Source organism: Dreissena polymorpha, unplaced genomic scaffold (assembly GCF_020536995.1).
Source record: "Dreissena polymorpha isolate Duluth1 unplaced genomic scaffold, UMN_Dpol_1.0 chrUn079, whole genome shotgun sequence".
Classification (NCBI taxonomy): domain Eukaryota; kingdom Metazoa; phylum Mollusca; class Bivalvia; order Myida; family Dreissenidae; genus Dreissena; species Dreissena polymorpha.
The window spans coordinates 2,284-20,272 of NW_026273393.1; the positions used below are offsets into that span (position 1 = coordinate 2,284).

Consider the following 17,989-nt stretch of genomic DNA (forward strand, 5'->3'; position numbering starts at 1 on the left):
CTTTTCAGTAGAGTTAAACCGAACGTCGTTAGATAGCGAATAGTTGATAAAACTGTGTTTGTATCGAAGCGGTTTATGTTAACTGTCACATTAACGCGTGAACGCATTTCGATGAAATTTTCACAATCATAACCAGCAAATAAACAGGAACAATAAGAGTTTAAATATTTTGCAAGTAGATAAGTGGATATATGTCAAAATTTCTGTTTATTGGTAAAACTTGGGTTGATATGAAGAAAAGATTTTCATTTCGCAATATGATACAGTAATATTTGCATCATGCGATGGGGAATTTATTTCTGTGCATTTTGGTGTAACATACTTGATGTTTTTGTAAAACGCTGCAGTTATACGGGCAGAAAACCATATCACAACAAACACACATTTCATGAATCGTAATTTTGACCCTTCGTTGTCAGTGCAAATCGACGACGTCATTTCAATAAAACTCATCTTTCAACTTAAAGGGGTGTTTACATATCGACGATAGAAAATTGTGTTTCTTTGACAGTGGTTTAAGTGCAATATCTATAGAACCAGTTGTCCAAATTCCATAAAATTTTCACCAGATGAACCGAAATTTCGATGCGCTCATACTGGTACTATTTGTGTATACAAAATCGAACGCGCGAGTTATGAAATTTTGATTTTAACGCAAATTTTCTCGATATTTCAAATTTTCAAGAACAATTGTACACATAACCATACTATTTGTATATCATTGTGTAGGCGCCAGTGTGCTGAACATTTTGATATATGTGGTTTGATATTTATTTTCTATATCTTCGTTGTACTAGTACAAATCACAAAAACACAGTTGAAAAAATCACAGCGCGATAGTTGCTCTTTAATAAAGTTAGTGCGAAATCATATCGAGCTGCTTTCGTCAGTCGAACGTCATGAAAACATTTGAGTTCTCGGAATTGAAAATAAATATTGAATTGTTCAGGCTATGTAGAAAACTAAATGGGTATACGGGAATATTTTGTGCTGATGTTAAATGTTCAGTAATAAATATTTTGATGGATTACTCACATATTTGATATGATCTAGGATTATTTCAGAATGATAGGTTAGTAAATCTATGTTTGACTAGATTTTTTTATATACTCGCCTTTTGTCGTTTTAACATTGACTCTAAAAATCTGCGTTGAGTACGCCTCATAACAAAATTTGAGACCTAAAGACCATGGATTTGCTTTAACTCGAAGGAAATACTGGATGGATTGTACGGACTCATGCTTATCAATTTGTATGCCCATTCAAGCTGTGAGTGTGAATATTTCGGCTTGTATGGTCATGAAAAAATATCATCACAAAGTCAATATTTGTAGGATTTTTGCATGGTAAGTATGATTTTTAGATTTGTCATCAAATACACATTCGATCGTAACTCAAATCATGAAGAATAAACATTTTCCATGTGCTTTTCTGTCATTCTTCGTTTGGTCGTTGAAGGGTTCGGACGTGTTTTTCGAAGCTCTCGACGTCGTGACCTAATTATAATTTGAACTGCGCGGGTAAAGAACGCTCATTTGCGGCTTGGACATTGACCAATACGGACGTGTTTTTAAAGCGCTCTGAAAAAAGTTTTGACTTTTAAATTTTTTTTACTACGACAGAATCTTAGTTGACTGATGGTCTTTGACAAAGACAGACTTGTTTTTGTGAGCTCTGAACAAAATTTGACTTTGAAATATTTTTACGATTAAAAAGTTTCAGTTGACTTTTGAACGTTGACGAAGACGGACGTACTTTCGTGAGCTCTGACTATTGATGAAAAGTTTTCGCGTTATAGAATAGCGACTTGGTACTCAGGTTGTTGAATGACTGGATGACTGAAGTGTTAGGTTATTGTTATGAGATAACAACTTGACTTTGACTTGAGTTGTGAAATGAAATCATACTCTTATGCGATGTTAACTTTTGAACGTTTAGTATTGACTGACAACGAAATTTTGTGAGCGTTATATATGAAATGTTTGACTTACATTAATTTTTTTGAACGACTTGACTTCACTTTAAGTTTTGACATCGGACTGATCGGACGTGTTTTTTTAAGCTCTGACTGTTGTGAATAATTAAATTTATGTTGTGGTGTCAAGCGATTGACTGTCAGTTGAGGTTCAGATGTCGAGCTGTGCGGACGTGTTCATCGAGCTGCTGTCTACAAAAAACGTGAGTACAAATTTTTTTCGTTTTACTGTTTACAAGTTGCGTGATGATGTATGATGGTTGTAATGTGTTGGGTAGAAATTACTCAGTGCTGATACAGTGTCGATATGTTGTGATGAGCGATAATAGTGGATGATGGTGGAACAGAATATTCATTGAGCTATTTTGAGGAAGCGAACATATGATGGAAAAATGTTGCAAAAATATTAAATGCATGTGCTTATATGTACTAAATATGATATTGCTTTACTTGTATTTGCATGCTGTTAACATTTCTATTTTATTCCAGTGGGCTGTGGTGAGTATTGCAGATTTAACTTGTATGTGTGGTTTTTAGTTAACGATGCTTAATGAAAACTGTTATTGTACACTTAGTATGGAATGATGTGAATGATGATATGATGGGTAGAATTAATCAGTGCTTGTGTCTAGAAATGCTGAATGTTTATTGAAAAGGCTAAATGCTAGCCAGTACTAAGAGTTGAGCTACCGTGGGAATGTGAAACGAACTGATGGTGTAATATGATGGTGTATTGACATACTTTTCTTATATGTACTAAATATGATATTGCTTTACTTGTATTTGCATGCTGTTAACATTTCTATTTTGTTCCAGTGTGCTGTGGTGAGTACTGTAGATATTACTTGATTTTTAGTGTCTATGAATGCTGATGTATGATAGCTATAGCATGAGCTCAATGCTAACCAGTATTATGAGTTGATGTATTGTGGTGATGCTAATCGAACTGATGATGTAACATGATGGTGAACACTTACTGAATGCATAAAATTTATTGAATTGCATTTGTTGATATGCACTATAATATGATAAATGTATTGCTTTACATGTATATTTCATGATGTTTAATTTCAGTGGGCTGTGGTGAGTACTGTAGATTGTATTGCCTATGTATAGAATTCAATAAAAGATTATGACTGAAAACTGCTTTTGATTCTTTTTGAACAGTTTTAGGGACTATAAGTCTATAACAAAAATATGTCGGTTGGCGTTCATACAGCAATGTTTTGAGTAGTACAGAAATGTTTCTACGTTTGTGGTCGCCAGTTGTCTGTGATGTGTAAAGTGAAAAATACACGGAGCTTTGAATACAACAAACAGTTACTGTTTTAACACAGATTGTGTGCTATGCATTTTTCGATGTAGATCTTTTTCAGATTTGACATGAAATGTAGACCTGACATTTGAACAGAGCTGGGAAACGAAAAGGTAAGTTTGTTAAATTTCACAATGAACACTTGTGTTTTGACAAAAGAAGAGATAAAGTGAGTTTTGTCATCATCATGGTTTCTTTCAGAGTATAACTCGTGAACAGATGAAAACCTATTTTTTGCTAGATTTTCATGTACTCTTTTTTTGGATGATAAGTATGTCAGTAACTCAAAATCATACGGCTAGTACAGTATGGAACATGAATGCTTTGTTCAGATTTTCAGATGTGTGCTGGCAGTTCAAGTCTGGCAGCTGAAGTGAACAGTCGTGTTTTCTGGAGCTCCAACAATATGCTAGAAGGTAAGTAACTATGTTTGTTTTGCATTGCATGTTTTTATATGTTTCAGACTTTCAAGCAGAGATGTCATGCTGACTGGAGTTGAGCACAGGGCAGTGACAAAGTGAAAGGTAAGTACTTTTGACTGAATGTTTGTTCTATGCATGTTTTGTTTTAATACATTTCAGGAGTGCTTATCCAGTGATGATATGACAGTTGGAGTGAACAGTGGAGCCAAGCAGTCTTGTTTTTAGAGCTACTCAACAAGCCTTGAAGGTAAGTTTAGAATTTCTCAATGTTAGTGAATTGAAGTACTGTCACTTGCTTTTGGACAGTCGAACAGAACAGACGTGGTTGCGAGAGCTCTCATATCTGTTGTGTTAAACTGTTTTTATGATATGTTATGTTTGTTTGTGATGTACTATTTTTCAGATGCTGATGGCAGTGATGGGTTTTCAAGCTGACCTGAACAGAAAAGCACTCATATGGTAAGTACAAAATAGTTGTTATATGGGATGTTTTGTGCATGCTTTTATGTTTCAGGTGTACTTGCTGACAGCGACGAAGACGAATCAAGAAGAGGAACATTGTTGAGAAAGTGATTGGGACTTGCAAACAGGGTAAGTGTAACACTTGTGTTTGTTTAATTTGTAACATGCGTGCTTTGCTCTGTTTCAGATTTCACATGCAGAAATTAAACAGGATTTCAACTGCTGAGACACAATTCATCAAAAGTAAGGTAAGTTTTAATTCATTGATTTGAGTTGTACAATGTGTTCTTTACTTTATTTCAGATTCGAGTCACTGGTTTACACATGGAAGAAGATTTCCACGTCTGTTACTCAACTCTACAGAAGCAAGGTAAGTCGATCAAATTTTTGTTTTCATTGACTGCTGTAATGTGATGTTATGCTATTTTTTATGTGTGCTATGCAGAGATGGAGAATTCAATTTTAAGAAAGATTAACTGCTGCAGATTAGCTCTGCTCTGTGTTGATTTTTGTTCAAAAACGTTTAAAATGTATGTGTGTTTTCAGATGTTTTGTTTCAGTTGATGTCCAGATGGCAAGCAGTACAGACGTGTTTCTTGGAGCTGCCAAACAGTGAGTACAAACGTTTTATATTTTTCAGTTGTTTACTCATAGAAGTCTGTGAAAGATGATAACAAGGGTTGAATCTATCAGCACTTGTGTCTAAAAATGCTGATGTGTGACGGTTTACTGAAAAGGGTAAATGCTAGCCAGTACTTACACTTGAGCAACCGTGGGATGTCGAACTAACTGATGATGTACTATGATGGTGAACACTTACTATGTGTATCAAAATGCTTTTGTTGATATTTACTATAGATGATTTGATATTGGTTAACATTTGTTTGCATGCTGTTAACATTTCTATTTCATTTCAGGGAGCTGTGGTGAGTATTGTAGTATACATTTGTTTCAATAAACCATGATTAATGAAAACTGATTTCGATTCTTTTTTACAGTTTTAGGGATTATCACTCTATAACAACTCTGTCGGTTGGTGTTCGTGAATGTGAGCTTAATGTTTGAGTAGTACAAAAATGTCTTTACTTTTGTGATCGCCAGTTGTCTGTGATTTAAAGTGAAAAATACACAGAGCTATGAAGCATACACTTGTTTCAATATTTTATCAATGATTCATCAATGATAGTGTGCTATGCATGTTTTGATTTAGTTCGTTTCAGGTATGACATGACATGAAGAGTTGACAGTCGAACAGAGCTGAGCAACGCAGAAAGGTAAGTGTGTTTCATTTTAGTATGAACACTTGTATTTTGTTTTTATATGGTATGTTTTGTGCATGCTATGTTTCAGGTGTACTTGTAGTCAGCGACGAAGACGATTCAAGAAGAGGAACATTGCTGAGAAAGTGAATGGGACATGCAAACAGGGTAAGTGTTACAATTGTTGGTTTGATTTTTACCATGCATACTTTGCTTTACTCTGTTTCAGATTTCACATGCAGAAATGGTCTCATAGCAGTGCCAACAGTGAATAAGGATTTCATCTGCTGTGAAACAACTCAACAGAAAGTAGGTAAGCATTGAATGAATGCACTTGAGCTGTACAATTTGATGTGATGCTTTTCTCTGTTTCAGATTCAAGTTCCTGGTGTAGACAGAGAAATGTGTTTGAAGAAGGAATTCTACTACTGTGATTCAACTCTACAGAAGCAAGGTAAGTAGAAACAAAATTTTGGTTTAATTTAACTCATGTGTTTTGCACTGCATGCTATTTTTCAGGTCTCTCATGCAGTGAGGGAAAAGAAGAAGATTTCAAGAAAAAATCACTGCTGCAACTCAGGCCGATAACAAGGTAAGCGTTTACTATATTGTATACAAAATGTTTTTCTGTTTTACTCTGTTTCAGGTTTCAATTGCAGAGATGTTGCAGAGATGATTTGACAGCTTGTGGCAGAAAAGAAATTCAGCATCTGTTTCTCGACTCTAGCCACGAGGTAAGTCAAAACAAATATACTGGTTTGTATGTAATGTTGTTATGCCCTTCTATGTTTCAGACTTACATTGCTGTGACTGTTCCACAGTGGGTCAAAAAAGAGACGAATACAGGTTTCAAGAAGAAAATTGGCTGTTAAAAACCTGCACAAAATATGAGGTAAGTAAACTACTCTTTTGGTTTGTTTTGTGCTTTGTTATGCTTAACTATTTTTCAGATTGGAATGGTGGGTCGTTACAGAGCAGACTTTTGGACTACTGAGAAGTTGAGAAACAGAGAATGATTCAAGATCAGCTAGGTAAGTCTTGATTATTATGCATTGCTAAATGTTTTTTTCATTCCAGTATGGCTGTGGTAAGTACACAAACTTTCTATAATTTAATATTGAACTGTTTTTATGACCTGTATTCTGCATTGTAAAATGTCTGTTTTTCATTTCAGTATCCTGTGGTAAGTACACTAACTTTGTATAATTTCATATTGAAATGTTTTGATGACTTGTATCCTGCTATGCAATGCTTAATATATTTTTCATTTCAGTGTGGCTGTGGTAAGTACAATTGCCTTCTTTAATTTTCATATTGAACTGTTTTGATGATTTGTATACTGCTATGCAATGCTTATTGTTTTTTACATTTCAGTGTGGCTGTGGTAAGTACAATTGCCTTTCATATTGAACTGTTTTGATGACCTGTATTTTGCATTGTAAAATGTGTTTCTTTTTCATTTCAGTATGGCTGTGGTAAGTACACAAACTTTCTTTAATTTTCATATTGAACTGTTTTGATGACTTGTATTCTGCTATACAAAATGTGCTTTTTTCAATTTCAGGTCAGCAATGGTAAGTATAGTGTGTTTTTTTATGTATAATTTTGTATACATATTGTTTTTTTTCATCATAGCATGTATTTTATATTTATGCTTTGTGTAAGTAAAATGTTCATAAATCATTCTTATCTTCAAACTAAAAATGTATTGTGCTATGCAAAATGTCTGTATGATTTCAGTTGCCAGAGGTGAGTACCATTACAGTTGAAAAGTTAGTTTTGTTTAGTTAAAGTTTTGGTTCACAGTTCTGTTTGTTATTTGGCAAAATTTACATGTATGCATTGAGTCTTGATTTCAGCTCGATTGTGGACTGAAGAAGATTGCCCGCAGAGGGATTGGATACAAAATACAAAGTAAGTACTGAGTTTCTTACTAAAAGTTTTGAGTTGTATTCAGTGTATGTTAATATGCTATGATTGCTATGAACATGACTTTTGTATTTCAGCGAAGACAACATAGGTAAGTAAAATTGTTATCTGTTTCATGTTTACTGTTACAGTTCAATATTGTGTTTATAAATTGTAAGTTGTACAAACACATTCAAAAGTTTCTAATCATGCTTTCGATTTCATTTCAGCTTTACTGCTAGACGAGTGTTCTCTACTACTTGACGAGTCAGCTTTACTACCAGGCGAGCAGTGACAACAAGGCGCCTTTGTGGAAACAACACAACAAAAAAGTGAGTATTAGTTGAAATTGTTTTACTGTATGTTATACTTAAATGCAAAATTGTGCACATAAATTGTAAGTTGTACAATTACAATGAAAGTTTCTGATCATGCTTTCTATTTCATTTCAGCTGTACTGCTAGACGAGCAGTGACAGAAAGGCGCCTGAACATGCAACACAAAACAAAAAAGTAAGTATCAGTTAAACAGTTGGTAGAGTTGTGTGTTTTTCTTTAGCAGTTTGTGTTTACTATTTTATTTGATACATGGTATATTACACATGCATGTTTTTATCATTTCAGGCTGTTTACTTTCATCGTTTACTGTTTAACACAATTTGCTTTTCTATTTTCAGTGCCAATATACAAACCTTGATGTGAACACCGAGTAGTCAATGCATACGTGTGGCGTACAGCTGCGACAAAACCGTGGGTCCATCGCACCGATAACTCGAACATTGGACCGCGTATGGACATCAGTGCAACTTTGTGAATCCATGTAACTTTGTGAATCCATGTAACATTGCGAATATGTGTCGATCGAAAAATGTGTACATTCTGCACTGAAACGAACTCGGTGTTGCAAGTGGCAAGTGTTGACAGTGTGTATGTTTATGTTTATGTTTTTACATGAAAACTAAAGGAGATTGTTCTCCTACCTTTTTTTTCCTTGTTTTATTGCGCTGGCCAGCAATATTGATGTATGTGTTTGTGTTTAAACTATGCAATACCAAAATCAAACAAAAATAAACATTAACAGTCATTAACTGTGTTTGGGCGGCCGAGGGGTTTAAGACTCCACAAGTGTGAAGCGCACTGATAGCACTTGGGGGTGAACACCTCGGTATTTCGGTGCTAAAATGTTTTCACGGTGCTTATCTTGACGCACTGTTAAGACTACCAACCAGTTAATGATTGCTTCATCTTTAAACAAAAAGTAAGTCTCTACTTTGGCACAAGAGACTCCAAGTACCAAATACCAACAATTAAAAAGCAGACGTTTTTCAAAACTATGATCGCTGAGATTGATAGTCAGATGGAGTCCTGCCCAGTTAGCTGTGTAGCGGTCTAGGGCGGGGTTGCAAGTCAATACGAAATGAGGCGCTATAAAGCAACTCGTCCCCGTTATGACCGTCAATACTTTCGACACTATCTGGGAATCCTTTCAACACCACATTGTTGCGCTGTTGGAAGGGTGGTAGGCACGCATGGTGACATGCCTGTGCTTTGCTATGCGACACCATGGTATTTTCGTACGGTGACACGAAATATCTTAATCTGGCTCTCTCAGAAACGCAGGCACGCGTTGACCGAACCTGACCGATGACCGAGCAATAACATTTCTATTAAGTGCTTCAATGCACAAAGTCTGCTAGGGCTGGGGTGGGAAGGCGACTTCTCTTGTACTCAGACAAGAGGAACGGTCACAAGTCCGTGAAAACGCCGAGTGACACCACTAGCTTTCAATCGTACAAAGCAAAAAACTTTCAAACTTTAGTTTGAGGTGAAATGATAAAAAAACTATATAAACAACTAACCGTTATAAGATATTTGCCATATGGACACAAACTATGCTACTCAATGTTGCGTTGAACATTAATTGCGCCTTACGAACTACTCGTGTTGAAACTAACATTGAGTGACTCGTAAACTTAAAGCAGTTACTCGCTTTTGACTGCATACACATTTTGTACAACGGCTCGTTATTGGTATGACTTGTCTTTCAATGAGACACATTAACACAAACGTTCAACAGTATTTAGGCTTTATATTGCGCTTGTAGAATATACGAACAAAACACACTATATAATCTACAATCGATCGCATAGTTAGCTACTTGAGTTGATATTGACAAGCGCTGGTCAATCATCTTGTTGGTAAGCTTTCGAGTGTACACAGTAGTTTGCAGTTTTGTTTCACACATAATACAAAATATGGATGAAAAAAATCTATATACATAACAGTTTGCGATATTAACTACTTTTGCCTCTTGGCCAAATCTACACTCGATCGCATAGTTTGCTACCTAGGTTGATATTAACAAGCGCTGTTTGAAAAGCAGTATTACTTCAATGCTATGGTTTGGTTGTAAGATAAAATACTAGTATATGATGCATTGATGTAACAGATATGTAGGCACATTCGTATAGTAGAAGAAAATTCTCAGCAGCAGCTGGTCTGCAAACACTACAATGCGATTTTGCAGTTTGATACGAACGTGTTTTGTTCACGTGAAGTTGAAATGAAAATCTGTCGTGTCTGATCAATGAAATATATTTGATAAAATAACACAGTTGAAAGGCAGTAACATATCTAAGGTTGTGCTATGTTACAGCTCCACAAATAGTTATTCGTCTTGCAAGATACTGGAACAGATGTCCACATGTTATTGTATATTATCTGATTTAGGATATTTTGAGAAATTATGCAACAGAACATTTCTGCAAGATGTGAAAAAAATATTTATTTAAATGGGATTTCTGAGGTTTAGCCATCGCCGAAAGGCCAATGTTTCTTCGTTAATGCATGGCAAAAGTAAAGGCTATATTGTTTGCTAGTATGCTAGTCCGTATTGCATATCGCAAGGTGGTAAAGCGGCTCTTTTCATTTCGCTGTGAAAAGAACGGTCACAAGCCCGTACAAACGCTGAGTGACACCTCTTGATCATGTAGCTTGTATGAAACGTGTTTATACAACCACAGTAGTTCAAAGCAGAACGCTTTTCCTTCTTCGAGGGAGAAGAAATCTGGGTGCAAGTCCCGGCTTTGGTTATAACACGAATACTACTCGCTGCTCAATAGCAATATTCATACTCTTACACAGTCAATATAATCTCGGGACCAAATGCCACTAGGCTCGATTTTGAGTTGCTACACTCATGATAAAAATGAACCAACACATTGACATTGAGTACGTGATTAAAATGTACCAGCAATTTTTCGCTAATCGGTATGTAGTAAAACTATTTGACAAATCTACGTTATAACTAGCACAGTTAAAATTTAACGTTTAAGCATTCGCTGATAATAGGCATGCAATAGCAATCCAACGCTGAAATGACTCACACTCCTACGCAATTAATTTTATCGCGGGACCAAATACCCATAGGCTCGATTTCGAGTTGCTGCACTCACAATTAAAATGAACCAACAAATTGTCATCGAGTACATGATTGAAATGTACCAGCAATTATTCGCTGATAAAAGGCACGCAATAGCTATTAAATTCTGAAATGATTCTGAAATGATTCACACACCTACACAGGCAATTTTATCGCGGGACCAAATGCCACTAGGTTCGATTTTGAGTTGCTGTGTATATGCTTAAAAGCTCAAAATCACAATAGCTTTGTTAAACATAGTTTCATCCAGTTTAATCGCTGTCGCCAGTTGAACGAACAAGAGTCTTAATGAATTATTAATATATATTTAAATTACCAAAGCATGACACGCTAACGTGGGTATTAATCTAGGAATCAGAATGCTAAACGTCTCTCAGACAGACTACTCGAAGGCGGTTCATCGCCTCGTTCTTCCGTTAGTCAATAAAGATCATGAGTGATAATATGTCTGTGAGGTGTATACACAGTTATTTAAGAGACACTTGTTTTGCAGTTGGTAATATGAGTCATGAGTACCAAAATGGTGTCCATTTGTTGCCGATATACTTTGTTTATATATTCTGTTGTTTAGTATGCGATTTCTAAAAATAAAAATTACCTTCGCCTTATCGTTTAGAACAGATTGCCAAAAACAGTATTTATCCTCCGCCACGTGTTTGTTGTTGCCAAACGAAACAAAACAACTTTGCGATGAATTTTTCAGATTAAAAATGCAACCATTAGGCCTTGATATGAAGCCCTATAAACATAACAAGTGAAACAATAGTGTAATACATTTTTTCTCTTAATCAAGTTGCAAATTAAACAGTAATTTAACTTACTTCTTTAAAAACAATTAAACACAATATAAAAAGAAAAAGAGCACAGGCTAATCAAGGACGACACTTTCCGTCTTAACTGGATTTTTGCTTAGAAGAAACTTTCTGTAAGCGAAAAATACCATAGAAGCGGAAAGTGTCGTCCCTGATTAGCCTGTGCGGACTGCACAGGCTAATCTGGGACTACACTTTACGCACATTCATTATCGGCGATTGGATACTATATATCTTCTCCTATAAACGTTATTATTTAGGATTAATATGTCAAAAATATGATAACGCTAACAACTTGTTTTACTAAAAGCCTTGAAAATATATGTCTGTCTGTTTCACGAACCTTTCTAGTTGTTATGTGTTAGCAATATATCTTTATTTATCAGATGTTTTCGTTGTGATTCGTGCCGTGTACGTTTGTTGCTTATCTATACTCCAGACAGGAAACGACAAACGTGAACATGTTTGAAATCCCATGACGTGTTGCAAACTGGGATAGGGAACAGTGTAATCCATAACTCCGTTTATATTTTGACTGGTTATCATTATTATATTTTGTTATTAATTTAACAACCTGAGCATGACATGCGAACGTGGGCTAGGAAAAGATTATGGTGAAAAGATCTCCGGCAGACCACTCGTAGGAGTGCCTGACGTTAGCATGTATGTTCTCATATGCCTGACGCAATACGTTTTTTAATTCTGGTGTGGTCTTAGGGGATAAGTAAAAAGCACAAGTATAATTTGTTTATCCCACTTTTACAGCAAATTCGGTTGATTAAAGCCCCGTTGATTAAATTTCTACTATAAAAGACGTCATTTGTTCGACAAAATGACGTCATAAATCCAGCGAATTTATCTAGTTAAAATAATTTATTTGTTTAAATAAAAAGGTTTACTGAGTAATAATTGGGAAAAATAGAATAATAGATGAGTGTTAATTATAGATCAGGTTTATCATGCGAGGCGTAGAAAACAAAAAGCACGAACCTTGGCGAGCCTGATCTATAATCAACACCAACCTATTCTTCTCTATTTTCATACTTCTTACACAAAGAGAAGATGACCAGGGCGAATTTGAATAATTAAATTCATTACGAAATCAGTATGCTATGCGTGTTATGTCGTGTATCGCTTAAATGTCATTGCAAATTAATCTGCCCTTTGCGCACTATATTATGCTAGTGTATAGCCTTATTTAAACCGTTTCAAACGTTAATCGTCCACTGATGTCCACAAGGAAATGCTCATGGATGCAGCAGACATTATTTCATACAGACAATTATAACACAGAAAATATTAAGACTGCGATTGTTAAATGTTTGAGATACCAAAAGAGAAAACAAACTCTTAAGAAATAGGCACTTTGTTCGACCGAGTCGGAAAGCACACTATTTCAGAGAAATGTAACATATAAGAAAACCAAAATATTGTCCTGACATTAAAACGAACTTTTTTTCATGAATTGACCCGAAAACACATTTATGACGATAAGGGCGTTTCACTTGCATTTTTCAGTAGTTCGAGTCCATATAGCACGCACTAAAATTGGCATATAAATCATGAAGGAAAGATAAACAGTTATATGAAACTATAAGGAAATAAACGTTGGACAGAAATAAAGGCATAACACATTAATGAGTAGAAGTGTACCTATACTTTGATGTCGTCATAATGTACCCAAATTTATGTGAGACGCAATATGCCTCGAAAGACTCGTAAAGGTGATTGAAGGGACAAATTGTTGATATGTTCATATTATTTCGAATAGAAATGACGAGAAACTTTATGTGTATTAATATCATATTATCAAGTACTGTACCCCCATGGTGTTTCATTTGTGCACATTTATACCTAAACACCAACTTATTTTGCAAATATAGAACGTTGTTCTGTTTTGTTTTTAATTATCATATACCGGTAGAACACGTTTCAGGCTGGTACGAGACTTTGACCCATTTTGCGCTGACGCCTTTTTGGAGAAAAACGACTTTAAGCTTAGACTACCATTTCGCGTACTTTGGTAATCAATGTTTTGCCATTTAAAATAGTTTTATTCTGAATCATAATTTAAACCGATATAAGTAAGTATGTTGAAGAATAATTTCCCATATTAACTGTTGAATATTTATGATTTAAACTGCGGTTTTTCTAACAATGGAGACAGTATGGCACAGTTCGACAGTGCAAATGTTCAGATAAACTTTTTTGGTTTTGTCAAGGTAGGTTTTTCTTACTTTTTCTGTTGCTTTTGTCAAACATATTGCAATGTTTGTCGATGGGGATTTATTTTAAATGCGTCTATTCCATCAATCCTGGTACCTGTTTTTTGCTGCAATATCGAGGATAGCTAGACGATATATTTTTGTCGGATTACTCGGAAGTTGTCAAAATCTAAAACACTTTTCAATTGATCATTTGTTTTTGCACTTTTCTATAATGACAATATTTACATGGCGCTGAAAACGTTAAATGCATATATTCCCCTGAAAGTATCATACTTTCAATTTATGTCCTTTAAGATTATTTCATAACAGTTGATCAGTTGTCAATAGACATACGGTAAACTGAAAATGGTTATGTGATCAATGGTTGGATGATGTTTACGTTCATATTATCATTGTATCGTGCTCAAAAGCAATATAGTAAGCCGTTGAAAGTACTAACTAGACAACGCAGTTTATAGCAAGCGTAAGAATGTCAGTCCTTTTGATTTGCTCGCGCTATACGCTTCTTCTTAGCAATCGATTACACGACTAGTATATAGAGAAAACTTTAATAAACGCATTATAATTTTGTAAATACACTTCGAAAAGATACGTTAAATACCACTCATCAGTTTTTGTATAATAAGTGCCGTTAGAACGTGTTTTTCGTAAAGATGTTTTTCAAAATATGTGCCTTTTGGCATTGTAAAAATCTATTAACTATTGGTTTAGCATACTAACTATTTCAATAGACACATATTAAAGATTGTCATTATACTTGTTTCAAATTGACGAGAATGTGTAACAGATTGTGTAGCAAACAAATTATGGTGTAGTTATTTATTTTGTATCCATAGCATTCCAAATGAACAATCAGAACAATCAGCAGTTCAATATGCAGTTGTCATTACTGATCGATAGTCGTGCATTAAATGTATTAAGTATGATATACTATTACCATATATTATTATTAACGACCTTTCGGCAAGGTGATTTCTCCTGCGGCTAATCGATGGTTATTGACAAATCTTTAATTAATCTGCCAATTTTGATTCTAATGTTAAACAATGATTTGTTAAAACTACGCTGTATAAAAGTATGGAAAACGTAGAATTGATGTGGTGTATAAAGCACTCAATTGTTCTACACTGAACCTAACCAACGTTAAATGCTAGGTGAAATTTGTTATATTAACCGTACTCGAACCTGGAATTCATTTGCGATTTATGCTGCTACAAACGTTTTATACAAATTACCAAATTTAAACATGTTCATAATTTATCACTGCAATATGACACAGTATTTGTCTACTAGATCCTTGCTAGTTATATCTACTAGTGAATTTACAAGATTTGTGATATTGTCCTTTAATAATACAGTCACAATAAGTTTTGCATAATTTAAGAAATCAAAACAAATTTATTTCAGTTTCAATATCGTACCTGTCTGACTGATGTTTTTATTATATCGATTCCTTAAGCGAAAATAAAACACATAGCATACAACAATAATTCATACTGACGATGTCTGTATTCTTAGTCATGATATATTTTAAGACTCCACTTGAGCTTTTAGTATAACTTGCCAGGAATTGCTGGTAGGTATTCACACATAACCTTCTATATCATGCCAAAGGAATTGGAAATTTTCTGCAACTGAAGTCTTCCTTTTTATACCATGTTTATGCTCTCGCTTTTGAAACTCTCATTTATGACTCTTTACGATTCACCTACATACACTTTTTAAACAGTTGAAGAATTAAGGCCACGACGTTCCATGTTGCACAACGTTGTCTCTTTGATAGTGGAACTCCTTCTAGTCCATCATTCTTGTCCATACTCCATAACGCATTTAACAAATAATCATGAGCATTGTACGATATGTTTCTTTGCTCCAGCAAATCTGATATGTCTGCATCCATTATGTGTGTACTTCTTTCATTTTCTCTACAAAAAGCTTTTAAAGTTTTCTCTGATTGATCAAGTTTTGTCATTTTAAAGTTATAATTAACGCAGTAATATTATGTTCACAAAACAAAGGTGAGAAAAATATTAAACTTAGATAATACTTGGATTACGGCAGGTTATAATAAAATTTAGTATAAATCTTAACCAACTGTCAAATTGATTGTAAGCGCAAAAAACGTTTCCTTACTTTCTCATTTGAAACCAAATGCAGCTATTGCTAAATATGCATTTCTCGACAGGAAAAAAACTGTGTTAAGATTTTGTGTGATGTAATACAAAATAATACTTCAGTTTCACCAGCAAGAAAACAAATTCATTATATCATACGATTAATAATTTCTGACAAGTAATTACAGTCTAAGACATACAGTCTGACACAGCACGGACATGACATGAAATCAAGCAAGAAACAACGACACAGATAAACGCATTAAACGCATTAACATTGCTATTATGATATCCACATACATACAAAATATCAATTGATAATGAAGGCGTCCTGAAAAACGCTAGATCTATTATATTTTACTTTATCCTACAGCTAAATGATTTTATAGAACAAATACGACTCATACAGAAAAGATAAGGTTTTCTCCACGGTTATTTTTAGATAAGGTTTTCTCCACGGTTATTTTTAGAACATGTACATAGGGACTACCATTGGGTACGCAGTCGTTTAACAAGTTAACGAGTGTGTGTGTTTACGATGGATTATTTAGAGGATAATTCACGGCTGAGATGGGCCGAGCAGTGATAATCGGCCCGCAGGGGGCATAACCCTGGTTTGCGACCTGGGGCCGATTATTACTGCCCGGCCCGGCTCAGCCGGTATTAACGCCTATAATATATCTTACTTTTATACTAAATAATAGATGGGCACAGGTTTTGAGTCATACTATAATACTATTTTGGTTCTTCACTAAAATTTATGAAGAACCAGCTTTCCGTACTTTTATTTTCATTCAATTGATTACGCAATTTATGACGTATCTCGTGTGACGTAATTTAAATGACGAAACTAGCTAGACGCTTTGGATTTAAGGACAACATAAATTCGGACTTGGAGGGTTTTTATTCAACAATTAAATATTTTTTAAGCATCGAACGATGATTATGTGTGTTTACGATGGATTATTATCATATTATGAATGTGAATAACAGTGTTGGGATATAAAACTGGAATGAAACTCGTCTGGTGAGACTCCATTTTCGATTTCGCTAAAATGTCGAATGTACTCGAATAACGCGATGTTTTGTTGAACAATTGATGGATTAAATTTAAGAAAAGTGTCAGTGAATTGTTCTTTAACTTTTTGAAGGAAATCGATATTGAATTAAAAGGGTAATTTCTTTGATGAATAAGTCGTTCCTTTGTCAGTCGATCAAAGAATGTCTATCCACAAAGAATTGCCTGCTTACATCAAGTGCTTTAAAATGGAAAAGATGGATTGCGATGAAGAAAGGTGTTCAGAATTTTAACTCGTCATGGAAGCAAATTAAACTTTACGAAAATAATCATGGTTTTTACACAACTTCGGTGAGTAGAACAATAACCAGTAGATGTTTTACTTTGTATGTCAGTAAGTTAAAAGTGTGTATAAAGAAGAGTTGTTTATAGACTAAACTTAACAATATCGGCGGAGATAAATGCTGAATCATGCTTCACGCAGGTGTCTACACATTTTGTAAATTTCAAAATGGCAGCCATGTTTGTTTTTGGTATTTAACAGTGGTAAAACAAGAATTGTAGTTTGAACACAACCGTCTGTGTTCTACTTGAGTGTTTTACATTTGGAACGTTGTTTAAAATTGAATCGAGGAGTATAGCGATATTTTGTCTCGTTTCTCTTCTTTTGCGTGGAATTCTTAAGGACTATTTCGATTTCCGTAAACGGGAAAGATCACAGTTAATATTACTACGCAATGTTAGATTCGGTAAATTTAATGTGTTTTTTTGCTTTTATTTTATCAGTTTTAGACTACTATTTTAACTGCATCAGGAGTAAATTAAATAAAAAATATATTGTAGGATAAATAGAATACTATTATAGTGTGAGTGTATTTAAATTTATACCCACTCGTCTCAGAATTAGAAAGGCTTACAAGGCTCGGCAAGCCTCGCCATGTAAACCTTTCTTCACTCGTGGGATAAACTTAAATACACAATCACACTAACATAGTATTCTCTATATTTTTGTCCAGCGATTCGTTCGAATCATTA

At 34.7% G+C, this 17,989-nt stretch overlaps 1 long non-coding RNA gene across 42 annotated transcripts; it reads left to right on the plus strand.

The window, feature by feature from the left end:
• Positions 1 to 1,438: 1,438 nt before the first annotated feature.
• LOC127864007 (uncharacterized) lies at positions 1,439 to 8,433 on the plus strand. Of its 42 annotated transcripts, none has more exons than XR_008041371.1 (8): positions 2,186 to 3,959; positions 4,116 to 4,544; positions 4,735 to 4,786; positions 5,385 to 5,448; positions 5,663 to 7,347; positions 7,572 to 7,673; positions 7,794 to 7,853; positions 8,018 to 8,433. It is a non-coding gene; the product is annotated as an uncharacterized LOC127864007 (long non-coding RNA). The 42 variants fall into 42 exon arrangements; XR_008041362.1 differs by having other exon boundaries at positions 4,116 to 4,303; positions 4,478 to 4,544; positions 5,385 to 7,347; XR_008041369.1 differs by having other exon boundaries at positions 4,116 to 5,601; positions 5,809 to 5,887; positions 6,080 to 7,347.
• The last annotated feature ends 9,556 nt before the right edge of the window (positions 8,434 to 17,989 follow it).